Below are 17,782 nucleotides of genomic sequence, written 5' to 3'. Positions count from 1 at the left end.
TACTGCCAACATTTTCATACAAGCAAATCTAGAGTCCGCAGTAAGCTCGGTTCTCCATACAAACGTAGTTACGCTTTCATTTTAAAATTACTTGCTAGATTGCTCTGAAACTTTGTACTTGTACTTACAATAGGATAAGGTATATCTACATTATCTACGCCTGTAATTAGTTTATGTAGCTTCAGATACCATAGTTAAAAAAATACAGCGATTTAAGTTTTTCATGCAAAAGTGCTTTTTGTTATATTTCATTTGTTTTATAAGCTGGAGCTGTACTTTAGTATCTCAATATGTCATTGTATGTGCAAAGTTTCATTACAGTACAACACGTTGAGACACAATGAGAACGAAACTCTGTTTGTGTGGGAACGTGAAATTCAGCTGAGCTTGCTGCGGAATCTTAATAAACTGTAATGATTAATTACTTTTGACAGACGGTTTGGTGCAATTCGCCCTAATTGTTGCGTGCTAAGTTATGTAAAAACGTAATTTAAGTTTTATTTGAATGATATGGTTGGATTCGTTGTGTAAAAGTACCTACGTGTATTTACTGCAAGTGCATGCAATGAGAATTCTAAAGTATGTATTGCAATATTGTATAAGTACGAAAGTTCCAAGAGTGTATGATAGGTACATACTACTGAACATTCCTCTTAATACTTACAATGCATTTTATTTGTTGTACATGTGTAATGATTAATGCTTTATGGTTGAGTTTATAATCGTTGAACATTATGCAATAACGCACAAAATATTATATTAATTGTGATCAGTATTAATTTATGTTAATCTTAAATGTTGAGGTTCCTGGAACAAAGTGTATGTAAATAAAATAATTATAAGATCTGTAAGAGACAACACGAGTTTATTATCAGCTATAAGGTCAGTGTACACTATGTACTATGTGTGATGACTATATACCTTACCAGTAATATATGATCACGCGCCATGTTGCGGAATTTCACTGGAACTAATTTTTTCATACTACACCGTGAAATTGTAACTGTAACCATTACATGAGAATAACAGCACCCTCTTGACAATGATCATATATTATTGGTCAGGCTTTTACTAGTACTATATTGGCCAATGCAATAGTTTCATTTTAAAATAAGAATTCTCATTCGATACTTTTAATCTAATCATTTTTATCAAATTCCACCGCCGTTCATTATGTGTCGTCGCAAGTACCTATCAAGAGTTGAAATTTTCACAAAGTTTTTTTCTATTGTCGTTTTGACTATAGTAACAATAAGAAACATATATTTGTTGCCGGCTGACTTTTATATATGTATAAAGAAAATTCCGGAGAAAAGATCTTCAAGTTAAATGCTAAAAGCATGATTGAGCCAAAGAAATATGGGATTGTAAATTTCATAATGATAAGTAAATAAATAAGTTCTGAAAGTAAATAAATGTAAATATTACGATTACCTATATTGCTTCAATATTTCATAAATAATTTGCAATAATATTGATGTAAGTAAAAAGAGAAAATATGAAAGTTTTTCAATCATGAATTGATTTGTTTATAATTATATTTAACACGTAACACGAGCAAATAATTTAAACATAAATTGTACTCCTCAAGCGGTGACACTTTTGTTCAACAACTTTTAAAAATTATGAAGTATATGTTGGTCAGTATGAGGAGTCCAGCCTACAGTTTAATTTTTTGCTCATTTTACAGGCCACACCCGGTATATATATATATATCTCTGTTTGGTCTCTGTTAATTCATTTTAATTAAATACTGTGTATACAGAAAATCAAAACATATGAAGTGAGTAAACAAGCGTGTAAAATTATGTTAATTGTTTACGAAACGTTCAAATTTTCTCGTGCATTCTCTTTTATAAGGCATTGTGATTTAGTTTATGCTGCATATTTCCTTATAAATGCAGACATTAGCATGAATAATCACTATGAAATACGTTGACTGTCTAAATAAAGAAGTTTAGTTATCTACCGAATTTTTATTACATTCCCCACAAAATAAAATAATAGTATCTAGCCAAGTTCACGTAAATTGAAGTACGTAAAGTGCACACATTGTTACTGCCAAGAACCATGGGGTTGGGTTGTTTAATTCAATAGAGCATAGAGAAAAAAATACATAGAGTACTCACTCCATACATCAGTTTTAGTACCAAAACAACTATTATTTCCGTAGTCGACATCTAGCATCGAGTAGCGGAATTATCAGTACTGCTACTTGACAATAGATGTTCCGACGACCGAAAAGTCTAATGCTCAACAATTTTCAGCTATAATCGGATTAACCGGAACTCTATTTTCAACTCCTTCTGCTTTTAATATTAGTTGTAAATAGTTGCATGTTCAATACAATTTTCGTGAGTCGAGACACTAGAGAATTCTGGTATCAAGTAGCGATACTGATAATTGCGCTGCTAGATGCCAACTGCGAAAATAGTAGTCATTTTGATATCAAAACTGATGTATTTAGTGAGCACTACTGTACAATTTATTCTTACAATATTTTTATTTTTTCGACATATTTATTGACTTTAGGCCAGATTACTGTCAGTCAAACATTGATCAGTGTGAAGTACGAGTCATACATTTGCTACTATTTAAATGCAACAAGCAAATGTAGGAATTACAAGTGGTCCTCTTTTTTCACTAAAGACTTTATTCATCATGGTCTGTCAGTCATAAACTGGGAGCAATCGTTGTTTGGTAAGAAATCATTAGACAACATGACAACAAAAACTTCAAACGGTGAATATCTTCAAATAAGAAATTGCAGGGTATTATCCTCACTCGGGATTATTCTCCAGTTCCAAGAATCTTTTTCAAAGGAAGAACTTTGCATGCGCCTTACAAAGTATTTAAATTCATCAAAAAGATGTTATAATCCGTACTTATACCGGGTGTAGCCTGTAATACGAGCAATAATTTAACTGTAGGCTGTACTCCTCATACTGACCCACATTTGTTTAGCGACTTTTAAAAATAACTTGCGTTTAGATTTTTATACACTTTAAAGTTCATTCTAAGACGCTGTGTATTGCATGTTTTGTAATGTTTAAGGCATGACAAGTAACGTCAATCACAATGATAATGGCGAACATTGATGATAATAATATTTAATTTAACACTATAAACTCTCGCGTTAACTACACATATTTAATTACACGAACCGCGATATGATTTCATTGTTTTTACCTTAAATTCCGACGTTTCAATTAAGTTGCACCAACTGTGGTCACGGAAAGCCTGACAATTACAACATATCGACAATGAAATTATATCGCGGTAGACCCGTTCGTGTAATTAAATATTTAATTTGTATGAAAAATGGGAAGTCTAAAGACTTCATAATTTTTAAAACTTATTGAACAATAGTGTCACCGCTTGAGGAGTACAATCTATTTTAATTATTTGCCCGTGTTACAGGCCACACCCGGTATAAAGAATTTAAAGAAATACTTTATTCGTTTTAAATAATCGTTAAGGTGACATTCGGATGGCAACTGAAGCCGTAATACTATTTCAATTTATCACTTCAATGTCCTTGAGATGAGTGACGGATTGAACGTTCTAATCGCGGCAGTAACGCGGCTACGAATGTCACTCACTTCATCAAAGAAATTGACAGTGAATGCGCCCGCGTCGACGTCGCAACAGTGCCGCAACTGTAATGCAGCTGCAGTAATAGGAGTATAAGTCGTATTATTTAATCGAAGTAAGTATACCGGGTGTGGCCTGTAACACGAGCAAATAATTAAAACATAGATTGTACTCCTCAAACGATGACACTTTTGTTCAACAACTTTTAAAAATTATGAAGTATTTAGAGTCGCTATTTTTCATACAAAATAAATATTATATTCAATGGACGCTATCGCCACGCCATATCATTGTGATTGACGTTGCTTGTCACGTCTTAAACATAACAAAATTCGCAATACATTGCGTCTTAGAATAAACTTTAAAGTGTATTAAAAATCAAACCACAAGTTATTTTTAAAAGTTGCTGAACAAATGTTGGTCGGTATTTAAAGTGTATTAAAAATCAAACCATAAGTTATTTTAAAAAGTTGCTAAACAAATGTTGGTCGGTAGGTATGAGGAGTACAGCCTACAGTTAAATTTTTTGCTCGTATTACAGGCCACAGACTGTATATGTACCTATTTCATGAAAATTAAGTCATAAAAAGGTCAAATGATAAAAAAGACAGGATAAAAATAAATAACCAAAGGTCAGGAGGCAATCTAATCAAGAAAGTCCATAATTCTATTTTTATTACAAGCCTTTTTTTAACTTGCCCTGTCCTGTTAGTATGTAGGTAGTACACTAACTAACAATAGTATGGGTCAAATCTTAGAAGCAATTTTTGACCGACTTCTCGATTTTCGATTGAGCTGTAGTTTCGCATACATTTATTATGTAAATCGAATGACAATGTAATAATATGATGATATGGAGCTGATCTGATGATGGAGACAGGAGATGGCCATGGGAACTCTGTGATACAACGACGCAAACTAATTGTATTTGGGGTTGTTAAAATTCTATGAATATTAGTTGCCTGTGAAAAGAAAGGTAATACGGTCAGCAATAAAAGATTGTATCTACCAAAAATGATTTATGTCTATAAACCTCCTTTCCATTTTTCCTTTTTTTTTAAACTACTATTAATTAAATCGTAGGAAACCCTTTCTGAACATTTTTGTGATCACTGAAGCTCAGCAGTTCTGCCAGAGTTCCGAGAGAGTTATGTCGCAGTGAAATTGTAAGAATCCGCCGTTTACAAACGGCATCGTCATTTTACAAACGTTTTCTCATTTGCAGATTAACGGAGGCAAATTTGTTAGTGCGCTCATTAAAGGTTCCAGCCTTGTTGATTGACGACTCATTCAAAATCGGCAGAGTACTTAGTCTCAACTATACGTTGGAATTTAACACTCGACGCAAGCATTACACACACACACACATAACCACACTACTATAATTACAACCCTTGCGCAGTCGAGCATAAGGGGAGCAAAAACGAGCTTTACCAAAGAAGCAATGACGAAGGAAATTCATAATATGTTTCAAAATTGTTCCGACAAATGTGATTCGGTCTATTTCACATTGAAGCCGTTTGAGGTTTCGAGGCATTGTAACTTTTGACAAAGGGAGCGGGTAATTTTATTTATTAGACTGCCTTTATTGGATCTGCTGATTGCGAATGACATGTTTCGAAATACGTGCCGTTTTTTTAAATTAAATTAAACATGGGTTGGTGTTTAGACATTCCTTTTTGAAACATTTGAATTTTCCTAGTGCCTACTAGTCAGGCTGCTTTATTAAAAAAATGTGGTTTTAATTATGATTCTGAATAAAAATGTTTATATTTTTTCAGATCTTGTGTTATTGTTGTCGATTTTAACTCAAAAATCATTTGACCTGTAAATATTCCGAAATATTTTTCTCCAATAGTCGTTTCATTTTTCCAATGGAAAAATCCATTTACAATAGGAGTTAACGAATAGGTCGTTAACTCATCGTGTAAAAACCATCAGGTTAGGTTTCTAATTTGTGTATTTTATGGTTTTGTTGAAATTCAATAGTTTCTACTAAAAAAAAAAAACAAATGAAATATAATGGTTTATGGAATTCTTGCATTTTAGTTTTTAGTTTTTGACGATTGTGATGTAAATTCTTATAATTTTGGCTTAGGCAAAGTTGTACTGTAATTTATTTCATGAAATAAATAATCTAATCTAATCTAATCTATAGGACTGAAATTCTCCTAAGACACAATATCGATCAAAACTAAGCGACTTAGTCACGTATTACATTCCAAATATTTTCCAAATAGTTATACTACAAACTGAAATAAATGTCATATAGGTACTAAGAAAGAGTGACCAAGGCCTCCAGTGCCCCAGGCTGGAATCGAACCAGCGTCCTCTGCTATCGCGGCAGGTAGTTATAGTAGTTATACTACTTCCCAAAGTTATTTATTGACTACGACAAGGAGTTAAATTCTGATTTAACAGTTTGTTATGGTTTTGATACGACCTCGATGATCGTCTGTGTGATTGGTGTGCATCTCACGCACGACTTTGTGTGTGTGTGTGTGTGTGTGCGTGCCTGCGTGCGTGCGTGTGTGCGTGCGTGCGTGCGTGCGTACGTGCGTGCGTGTGTGCGTGCGTGCGTGCGTGCGTGCGTGCGTGCGTGCGTGCGTGCGTGCGTGCGTGTGTGTGTGTGTGTGTACGAGTGTATGTAAGGCTACAACGATTGTTATCATGTAAGTGATTAGGTTCAAGTTCAAATCAATATAATTATGATCAAAAGTGTTACCAGTTGTTAAATTTGCATCGGGCAAAGTCCATCAGTCGATGTCGTGAGAGGTTCCGAGTTCCGGTCTTTGCTGAAGTCTACCGGTTATTTACATAATCTGCGCCGGACGGACGTTTGATACCCAGCGCTTAAGAACTTAAGAGACATCGGAGATACGGAAATAAAGTACTGGATGTAGACGCACTGGCTATTTTTTTCTTTAAGGGCAAAGGGCGTGTGGAATAGTTTCCGCATACTCGTACGCCTGTTGTCCTTATCCAAAAAATCCATGTTTTGTTATAACGTAAAAATAATTATGCTATAAAACTTCCGTGAGAATCGAACATATAAAATCTTTTTAAACCTGTTATAAATAATTTTAACCCTCTGCAACTGTGGTGAATTTTTTAGAGAGATTCTACTGATGTGGTGTCTATCAGACGTCATTTTCGATAATTACGATTTAATTTCGATAAAAATTAAAAAAATCTTACCAATCAAAAACTTCAAGTAACTTAAATAATTTTCCTTCTTTTGAACATTGTTTTTATACTTAAAAAAACATAAAGAAAATCTAAAGACAGAATAAGGCACTAATCAGTCCTGAAGTTGGTACTTATTTTAAAGGGTTTTCCTCGATCAGCCATGTAAAATATAATTATTTATGTGGTGAGGTCTCTCAGACACTAAACTGAACATCGTAATTAGATTCCAAAAAAAGTAACACAATGTTGCCACCGCAATAATTTGTTTGTAAAATAGTAAATTCCTTTTTATAAATAAACACGCTAAGATAATTGATTTATTGGTAATTTTACTCGTACGACTTTAAAAAGTACTTTTATTTACTTATTTTTACATAAATACAAGACGCGCTAGTAAAAAGTGGCAACATTGTCTTACTTTTTTTTGGAATCTAATTACGATTTTCAGTTTATAGAAACATTCATATTTTTGTGAGGTGACGTGTGACAGATACCATAAATACTATGAACAAATACATATTTTTATGAGGTGCGGTCTGTCAGACCCAGGTCTTATTGCTGTGCTCACGTCTGTGGGACACCCGCAGCTCATATCTTCCGGTGCATGCACCACGTTGCCGCTCGGGCATCACTGTCCGATGCCGTGAGTCCTTTGAGGAAGGTAACGAGCGAGACAGAGCTATATCGGCCCGTACGCCGATATATCAACAAATAAATTATTTGGCGGTGTCTGATAGACCGCACATCAGTCGCAGAGGGTTAATTAGAACTATGCTTTTGTAAAAACTACCTATACATTACTGAAGTTCGTCATTGAATCTTCACTAAAATGGCCCATAAAAGCATCAATACCGTCCATCAAGAAGAAAAATAAATCACCTCCACAAGCCTTTTCACTGAAAAAGACGTAAAACAACCTCACAGATTTCACTTAGTGCACAATGAAGGTAGAAAATATTGACAAATCTCATCTAGCTCAACTATTCTCGTGGATAATATAAATATTGACTTCGTTAATGGCTCCGCAGACTGCAGCCCCGAGATCTTGATAAATATTATTGTATTGACCCTACTGGGGCTAAGGCGAGGGTGTAATGTCGAATATCTTGAAGCATAAATGCTGGAAATTAAGGGTTCGTTTTATAATAAGTATATAATGTTAAAATGGCGCCATAAAATAAAAATATGCGTATAAAGTTCTTTCTTATGTTTTAATTTTACTTAAGTACCTATTTAGGTAAATATGTGCAGGTAACACGTCGCAAATTCGAAATATGTTTGCCTGATGTTTCATTTGACCGAACGCGTTTTTGTTTAAACCGTTTAATGTTCCAAACTTTTGAGAAAGGCATCCTGTAGAAGCCATTGGATTAGGTTAGGTTAGATTGATGTCCCTTCATAATTTTCAACGGTTTTCAGAAAAAACGGGTTCGGTCAAATGAAAATTTCGGGGTTTTAATAACCGGATTTGAAATTTTCTCAGATAAGATAGATAGGTAACCCAGTATAGAGATAAAATGGAAAAATAGTAAAAAGGTCCTCTAGGAACGCGGTGTTGCAGGAAGTAATCCGCCTTGAATATTTACCATTCTCTGTCTTATATCTTAACTAAAAAAGGTCAGGCTTTAAAATTATATCTTGAGGAACTAGTAGGTTAACGATATTTTTACGACAAAGGCCACTAAGCCACACTGCCGAACGCGCCAGCTATGGGTCTATGGGAGATTCGAATAATAAAAAACCCGGCCAAGTGTGAGCTGATCTCATACTCCATGGGTTTAATACAATCACGCACTTTTTAAACGTTTTAGATTGTCCCCTTAACCAAATATAAGAAAAATATGAAACGAAACTTAAGTCTGTCTCGTTTCATATTTTTCTTTTATTTGGTTGATATGCATTTATTTTTTTAACTGTTACCTATAGAACAATAACAATCGAAAAACAACCATGGATAGTATATTTATAATGTAAATAATACTTAAGTAACTTAAAAAATAAAATAACTAAAACTAACTAAAAAGTAAAAATCCCTAAAACCTACCTTCAAAGCCTAGGCCCTTCGGCAAGGTGCCCATCACCATGGATAGTGGTTGTGATCCATTCGAGAAGTCTTTAATTTTTAACAATATTGTATTTATATTGTTTGACGTTATCAGGCATTCCGGTTGGCTGACAGGCAGACGGTCGACAAAATCAACAGACTGCCGGGGTACTAATTCAACGTGGTTTGGGTTGACACCCTTCGAGTACGGAACCCTCAAAACGATTTACACCCGAAATTTTACGTTCGGGATAAATCGTAAGAGGCAACGCGCGCGTAAAGGTACCATGCGGATCCAGACTACAACGTTAAGTACTGAAGCAGAAATATGGTGCGACATTACTGCCAACTGCATTGCTGCCGCAAATGTCAAAAACCTGGGTTATGCTGGGTTGCTGCCTGGGCAGCAACATCTGTTTTGACCTTTTCGGCTGCAATTCAGTCAATAGTAATGTCGTACTACGTATTACCAAAGACATATGTAACTCGTATAAGATGAATAAAGTCTAAGGAAAAAACGTGCCTCGGAAATCAAGAAAAAGTCATTCTCGGATAGATGGCGCACACACCTTTGGCCTATTGTCGGCTAGATGGCGTGACGACACCGTTTCATATTTAACAATTTTAACACATAGATATCAGTGAATGAACATGGGCCAAAATGATATAAAAATAATAAAATCATTTATCCATATATATACATTTTTTTGATAATTTTATACGTTTTCATTTTGAGTTTTAGCCGTGTGTCGATAGATGGCAGTAAATTTACTGTGACTACAAAATTTACCATGACAGGACCCCTCTATACTATCTATTCTATTTGGTATTACTAACTAGTTGGCCACATTTTCGCCTACTCTTATGCCTTACGTCTATCAGATCGCAAATTTTAATCATGGATCCGGAGGTCATAAAACGTTTTTTATCATACGACGCTTTATATTGGTCCTTGCTAGTTAAATTTGACTATGGTCGGACATAAAATAAATCCCTAGCCGCCTTGCGAAATTTTCTAAATATATTTCACTTTTTACGGTCCCTTAACATTAAGGAATGTATATGAAAATATGACGCCATTTACATGTTGGGCGTAAAAAAATGTTTTAGGCCAATATTTGCATGTTATTTTGGTATTCCGATATAACCCTTATTTCAAGTTACGATCGTAAACAAAATTATAGCAATTCGGAAAGACGCGAATAGGTACTTATTTACTTAAGTAAGTAGTACTTAACGTTTCTTGGACATCATAATACCATCACAGTTTCTTAGTAAGTTATAAAATTAGGCGGTTTACAATTAATTAACGTAGCTATAAAAAAAAGTAATATGATGTTTTTATATATCGGTGCATGGCACCGGCTTTAAACTTTCGTCCGGCTTTTTTTGCTTAAGTAAATGAGTGCGGCTTATTAACAAAATTACAGTGTTTTTTTCTGATATCATTACACGGTGCATTTAAGATAAAAGATTACTTGGGCGTGTATAATTTGTATTTACCTATATTTGTGCGTGGAAATTTTAGTGTTTATGTGAGAGTAGTTGAGTTACTTAGGACATCCGGTAGAAAATAATTATTAAGGCGTCACAATGGCAAAGAAACGGTACGAGAAAATTGGTTATTGACTGAAATTGCAATTCCATGTATGGGACATAGCATTATTGCATTTGGGGCAAGATCGCATCCTTTCTGTTTGAAATACTTATTCTACTAATGTTTACTTATTGTACTACGTGCTACTACTAATGTTTATTTCCCCAGCCAACTTTTCCCGAACGAACCAAGCGATTACGAACACATGTTAAGTAATTAATCGAAGTTACATAAGCCTGGTGAAGATTAATTCCCCGCTGAATGGCTTTACTGTGACAAATCTACATGACGCCTGCAGGCTTACGGCGATGAATGGCTTACTCCGGAGGTGCGAATTCACTAATACATGGCTCAGCATGCTTGGCTGTGTTTCAACAATGTACCTATGTACTTACTTGCTACCGAAGACGTAATTCAATCTTTTTCTTGCACAAAGCTCGTTTAATATGCTTACAGGATGACTAACGCTAAAAGATGACTCACGTTAGACCGGGCCGTTTCCGGGCCGGAGCTTCCGGCGCATTGTTTTCTATGGAAAGCATAGAAGATAAGCTCCGGAAGCTCCGGTCCGGACACGGCCCGATCTAACGTGAGTCATCCTTAAACCGGGCCGGGGCCGGGCCAGAACTTCCGGCGCTTCGTTTTCTATGGAAAGCACCACGTGATCACCGATCAGCCGTCGTAGAAAATGATGTGTCGGACGACTCATAGATATTGTAGTACACATATATGCATGAAGGTGTCCTGAGGTCCTGACTATATCAACATTATACTTGCCGACGCAACGTAAGTACAGAAGCGGCATTTGAACTTCCTATGTTGTATTATATTGATATGACATTACTCGCAGTTTATTTTCCGCGTCCCTATATAGATACTTGTGAGTGAGATAAGCAATTTATTTTATATACAGCAGAGTAGTCTGCTAACGATACCTACCACAATCTTTTTTAAGTAAATACAATTGAAAAAAGTCATCGTCTTGGACAACATTTTGAACTTTTTACTAACCCATGAAGGCTATGAAACTCCATGGTTCATAAATTGACGTAAACGTAATCGGGCAAGAATGTACCTAACTCTAGAGTTACAATCTTGCCCGATTTCAAAAACATTGCTAGCAAAGACATATGTAACTTCGTATACGTACGTATTATACGTACTACGTATATTTATAGTTGTAATGGAAAATGGATGTAATGTAAATAATTGGTTGTTAATGTACATAATGTAAATATGTAGTTTAATTTTAAGATCAATATTTGCATGCTGCCCTTAACAATTTTAACACATAGATATCAGTGAATGAAGATGGGTCAAAATGATATAAAAATAATAAAATCATTTATCCATATATATATACATTTTTTTGATAATTTTGATAGTTTTCATTTTGAGTTTTAGTTGTGTGTCGATAGATGGCAGTAAATTTACGGTGACTACAAAATTTACTATGACAGGACCCCTCTATACTATCTATTCTCTTTGATTGCTAGTAAGCTATTGTCAAATCAAGTTAGGATTATTATTTATAATTCGAATGAGGTTAATTTGGTAGCTATAGCTACCAGGCATGGCCCTAATCACCTAGGCAATAGAGTTTACTGAAAAATATCTAGCGAGTGAGTGGTTTTAGCACGTAGGTATGTATCTCGGGACCAACTTGTTGTGCCGGCCACGTCTACTCCAATTGTGTTGTCCGAACTCAGACGACTTTTACGTGCTCTCGACTTTTTCAATAAGCCTAAAATTCTATTGTGTTTAGTCCCTTAACGAAAATAGTCTTTCTTAGGTTTGCAAATATAAGTTTAAGCCTTAAATTGGCAAGATAAAAACTTTGAAATTCATATCGAAATTGTTAGTAGAGGATAAAATGCAGGCAGGTTAGGAAGTCAGGTTTTGTTTTTAATATGGCATAAGATTTTTATAAATATGTATTAACTAGCTTTTGCCCGCGGCTTCGCACGCGCAGAAGAGTTTTTTTTATTTTGTTTTTTTTTTTTACGGACTGAACAGTGACTGACCTTAGTCTCACCTGCTGGAAAGTGATGACAAGGCCGAAGGTGTAGCTCACTATTTCAGTAAAAGCTTATTCACAGTATTCACTCTTGACTTGAAGACACCAGTACGGTTACCATCAGTTTGTCACTGACATAAACGCCGTCGAGAACGTAATTTACTTTCTATACATCTCGCTCGCACTCGCATATTAGTGCAAACGGGATGTATAGAAAGTAAATTACGTTCTCGACGGCGTTTATGTCAGTGACAAACTGATGGTAACCGTACTGAATTGTAATTATATCGATTAATCGAGCTCGACTTATTTAATATAATCTAATGTACGTTTTGTACCTAACACCTTTTAATTTATATTTTTTATTTATGTAGTTGTAGCCTTTTGTACCTATAGCACCTCCTTATACACTACATTAGTGGTTCTCCCTTGGATTGCTAGAGGACGATAAACATTTGGGACTCAACTTTAGAGGAAGCTGCGTTGTGCGATTCTCCCTTCAAGCTGCGTGAACTTTTCATAATAATGTTAGTTTTTTGTCAACTTACTGACCCGTTAAGTCTCTGGGAAAAATATAAGGACAGTTTTTCGGACGACATTAAACGGCAACTTGAGAGAGAATTGCAAAATGGTGCGGAGTTTTACATGGATGAAGTGTATCAGTGTGTGTGATTTGCTGATACCTAGCGGAGGTGTCACGGTTTACCTCGGAGTGGGTTTGCTGATACCTAGCAGAGGTGTCACGGTTTACCTCGGGGTGGGCTTGCTGATACCTAGCTACTGCTTCTCTGTGTACATCAGGGTTCATTTTTTGGTAATTGCTTACGGCAGCTTGGTGATCTGATGATTTGTTTTGCATATATTTATTTGCGGCAGCTTTTAGTTGTTTGTTCCGTGTAGTATTCGTGAACCTGGCACGGCGTTTTTTAGTAACTGTTTTGGTAGCGGTAAGAGATAGGGATGAGTCTGATTCTAAATGGGGTGGTGGGGTGGTAATCTCTTCATTCCTTCTCGTGGTAATCTTCTTGGCAACCACAGAGAGGAGTGAAGAAGGGGGCTCTGATATTGTGGGTCTTACGACTAATTCACTGCGAATATATACGTCAAAATGACCGCTCGACAAATCACTTGAAAATCTTAGTTGGCCCACCGGATTACCCATAGTACCAACTCTCATATATAGCTCATTGTTGCGGTAAACTTCGAAAACCCACGGAAACAGTTGTCCTGCCGCTACCAACTCGCAGAGACTACCATAAGTAAACGGGCGCGACATTTCAAGGCAGTATTCAACGGAGCTGGAGTAATTATCACCGTTACTGTTATGAGACATAATAACAAACTCCTCCCAGTTGGCCACCACGTGACTAACGATTTGCTCGCGCACCTCCCTGGCCATCACCTGCGTATCATACAGAAGATAGGAGATGGCGCGAAACAGCCGGCCTAGCCAAGGTTACAATCGCTATCGCTTCGACAACGAAAAGCATTATGTCTCTCTATCACTCTTCCATATTAGCGCGACAGTGACAGTTGCGTTTCGATCGCTACGGAGAGTAAGCGATTGGCATCTTGGCTACGCGGCCTGACAGGCTCCATCTCCAATTATAGTAGGTACTACGGTGTGAGCCAACATGGTCCCATCAATATCCAACAATTCAACAGCCATTGTAGGTATTAGTGAAATTTTCCCTGAGCTAATAGCTAAAAAAAATTACTTTAAGGCATTGCATTCTCAAAAGTCTGGATCACGTGTGGCTGTAAATCAGCGTGTATGTTACAACCGTCTATGCTATCTTCGTAATTAGCATTCCCCACCAGGGGCCATAGTTCACGTCGGCTACGTTATATTTTAATTTTGATCCCTAATTAGCGTCCCACAAAACCATGGAAATGATACCCATATTGATATTTTGAAATTTCAACCCCATTGCACCCCCACCAGGGGGATGATTGTTCACTTCGGCTACGTTAATTTTAATTTTGATGCCATTTTTGTTATTAGCGTCTCAAAATACTATGAAAACGATACCCATATTGATATTTTGAGATATCAACCCTATTGGGGACTTTTCCCCCTCTTAGGGGTTCAATTTTCAAAAAACCTGAAACACGTGTTTACTCATTTATCTTTAGGAATACTCCTGTGAAATTTGGAATAAAATAGTCTAACTAATCTTGTTTCCCCATACAAATTTTGGACCCCCATTTCACTCCTTTAGGGGATGAATTTTGAAAAATCCTTTCTTAGTGGACCCCTAGACCTTATAAGGAATCTAGATGCCAAATTTGGACTTTCTAGTCCCAGCGGTTTGGGCTGTGCGTTGATTTAAGTCAGTCAGTCAGTGTATGTCTCATAACAGTAACGGTGATAATTACTCCAGCTCCGTTGAATACTGCCTTGAAATGTCGCGCCCGTTTACTTATGGTAGTCTCTGCGAGTTGGTAGCGGCAGGACAACTGTTTCCGTGGGTTTTCGAAGTTTACCGCAACAATGAGCTATATATGAGAGTTGGTACTATGGGTAATCCGGTGGGCCAACTAAGATTTTCAAGTGATTTGTCGAGCGGTCATTTTGACGTATATATTCGCAGTGAATTAGTCGTAAGACCCACAATATCAGAGCCCCCTTCTTCACTCCTCTCTGTGGTTGCCAAGAAGATTACCACGAGAAGGAATGAAGAGATTACCACCCCACCACCCCATTTAGAATCAGACTCATCCCTATCTCTTACCGCTACCAAAACAGTTACTAAAAAACGCCGTGCCAGGTTCACGAATACTACACGGAACAAACAACTAAAAGCTGCCGCAAATAAATATATGCAAAACAAATCATCAGATCACCATCAAGCTGCCGTAAGCAATTACCAAAAAATGAACCCTGATGTACACAGAGAAGCAGTAGCTAGGTATCAGCAAGCCCACCCCGAGGTAAACCGTGACACCTCTGCTAGGTATCAGCAAACCCACCCCGGGGTAAACCGTGACACCTCCGCTAGGTATCAGCAAATCACACACACTGATACACTTCATCCATGTAAAACTTCGCACCATTTTGCAATTCTCTCTCAAGTTGCCGTTTAATGTCGTCCGAAAAACTGTCCTTATATTTTTCCCAGAGACTTAACGGGTCAGTAAGTTGACAAAAAACTAACATTATTATGAAAAGTTCACGCAGCTTGAAGGTAGAATCGCACAACGCAGCTTCCTCTAAAGTTGAGTCCCAAATGTTTATCGTCCTCTAGCAATCCAAGGGAGAACCACTAATGTAGTGTATAAGGGGGTGCTATAGGTACAAAAGGCTACAACTACATAAATAAAAAATATAAATTAAAAGGTGTTAGGTACAAAACGTACATTAGATTATATTAAATAAGTCGAGCTCGATTAATCGATATAATTACAATTCAGTACGGTTACCATCAGTTTGTCACTGACATAACGCCGTCGAGAACGTAATTTACTTTCTATATATCCCGTTTGCACTAATATGCGAGTGCGAGCGAGATGTATAGAAAGTAAATTACGTTCTCGACGGCGTTTATGTCAGTGACAAACTGATGGTAACCGTACTGGTGTCTTCAAGTCAAGAGTGAATACTGTGAATAAGCTTTTACTGAAATAGTGAGCTACACCTTCGGCCTTGTCATCACTTTCCAGCAGGTGAGACTAAGGTCAGTCACTGTTCAGTCCGTAAAAAAAAAAAAACAAAATTAAATAAACTCTCCTGCGCGTGTGAAGCCGCGGGCAAAAGCTAGTTTAATAACATAAATTTAATATCTTATTCAAGTCAGATGGCAAAGTTAGAAATTGAAGGATAAAAGATATTAAGAAATACCTAAAGTTCCAAACCAAAACAATCAGAAGCAAACAGCCGCCTAAACCAATTAATCATAGGTTGGTTAGGGTTGATGGCCCAAGTCAAAAAAATCAAATATTATACATACTAAAATCGTCTGGGGAAGACATACCAAAAATTATAGAACAGAAAACATTTGTGCTAAACACAGATAACAAATTAAAAAGTAAATATAAAAAAAAAAATGTAGGTATCCTCCCAAAAATTCTGCTCAAAACCTTACTCGCTGAACAAACTTAACGGAGAAGACATATTGCCAAACTTATAATACGTGTTGTTAAGGAGTTTTCCGGTCTTCAACAACACTTCTACTTTTAAAAGGCAGCAAACCGCAGCATGAGATGCCTTGTACCAAAGCGACGCTGACAGTATAATGCCTTTCCAGTGTTCGATTGAACCCGCATTTAACTTCTTACCAACTGATGGCCTCTTTCTGCGCATTTGGCAAGAGTTTGAACAATTCAGTAACTGTATACATTTATAACGGGTATAATTATGAATATTCCTTGGCGAAAACGAAAGTACTTACCTGAAGAAAAGTTAATATTTAGTATAGGTAAATAAAATAATTCGCTGAAAAAGTTAATAAGGTCGACTGATTTCTTCAAAATTTGAGTAGAACTATCAGATTACATAGATCTATTATGTCTGTTAGACAAACTCTAAAATTTACTTTATACAACACACAAGGACATATATATGACAATTCTGCTCCATTCTCCATCTACTACTACTCCGTAAAATGGGGTGAGTAGGGTCAAAACTGAAATTCAAACCTCGATAACATTTTATTTTTACATATGAAAACTGAATGGTGTATATAATAAGTGTTCCGGACGTTTGTATTTTAGTTTTTATTTTATTTTGGGTAGTTCCATTTCTTAACTTTGACGATAAAGAGGAAAACCCACCTCACCCCGTAGTGCCTCTTATTTGGGGTGAGAGGGGTTTTCATACAAAGGTGATTTTGGAAGATTGTTGGATCGTTTTTTTTTTTATTATGCGTATTGGGTACTATAGCTCCATTTTAAATTGGAATACATTATTTTTTTAGCAGTAGCCTTAAAATCCCTTCTCACCCCCCTCTCAAACCTTCTCTCCCCATTCATAACCCACCTCTCCCCGCGAAACCTACTCACCCCGTTTTACGGTATTAAGTCCCGCAATAAGCCTATAATTTACTAAATTATTCATTTCTTAAGTTTTCCGTAAACTAGAGCGAGCTCCCAACGTAATTTATCGAAGCGATCCTTTATTTTCTCACATTTCCTAACCTAACCAAGGTTTTCATTGAAATTTATGTTAGGAAATGGTTCTATAAATCAGTGCAGTATAATCGGTGGCCGGGTGCAGCCCGTGCTTTCCCGGTGGCGCACGAGAGCAGGCGAAACCAATTCTAAAGTGATATCTAGAATTAGAATGCGTAAACTTTGCAGACAGCAAATTGAAAAAAAGTTTTGCGACTCAGACATTTTTACC

This window comes from Cydia splendana, chromosome 4 (genome assembly GCF_910591565.1).
Source record: "Cydia splendana chromosome 4, ilCydSple1.2, whole genome shotgun sequence".
Taxonomy (NCBI): domain Eukaryota; kingdom Metazoa; phylum Arthropoda; class Insecta; order Lepidoptera; family Tortricidae; genus Cydia; species Cydia splendana.
This window is presented reverse-complemented; position numbering follows the sequence as displayed.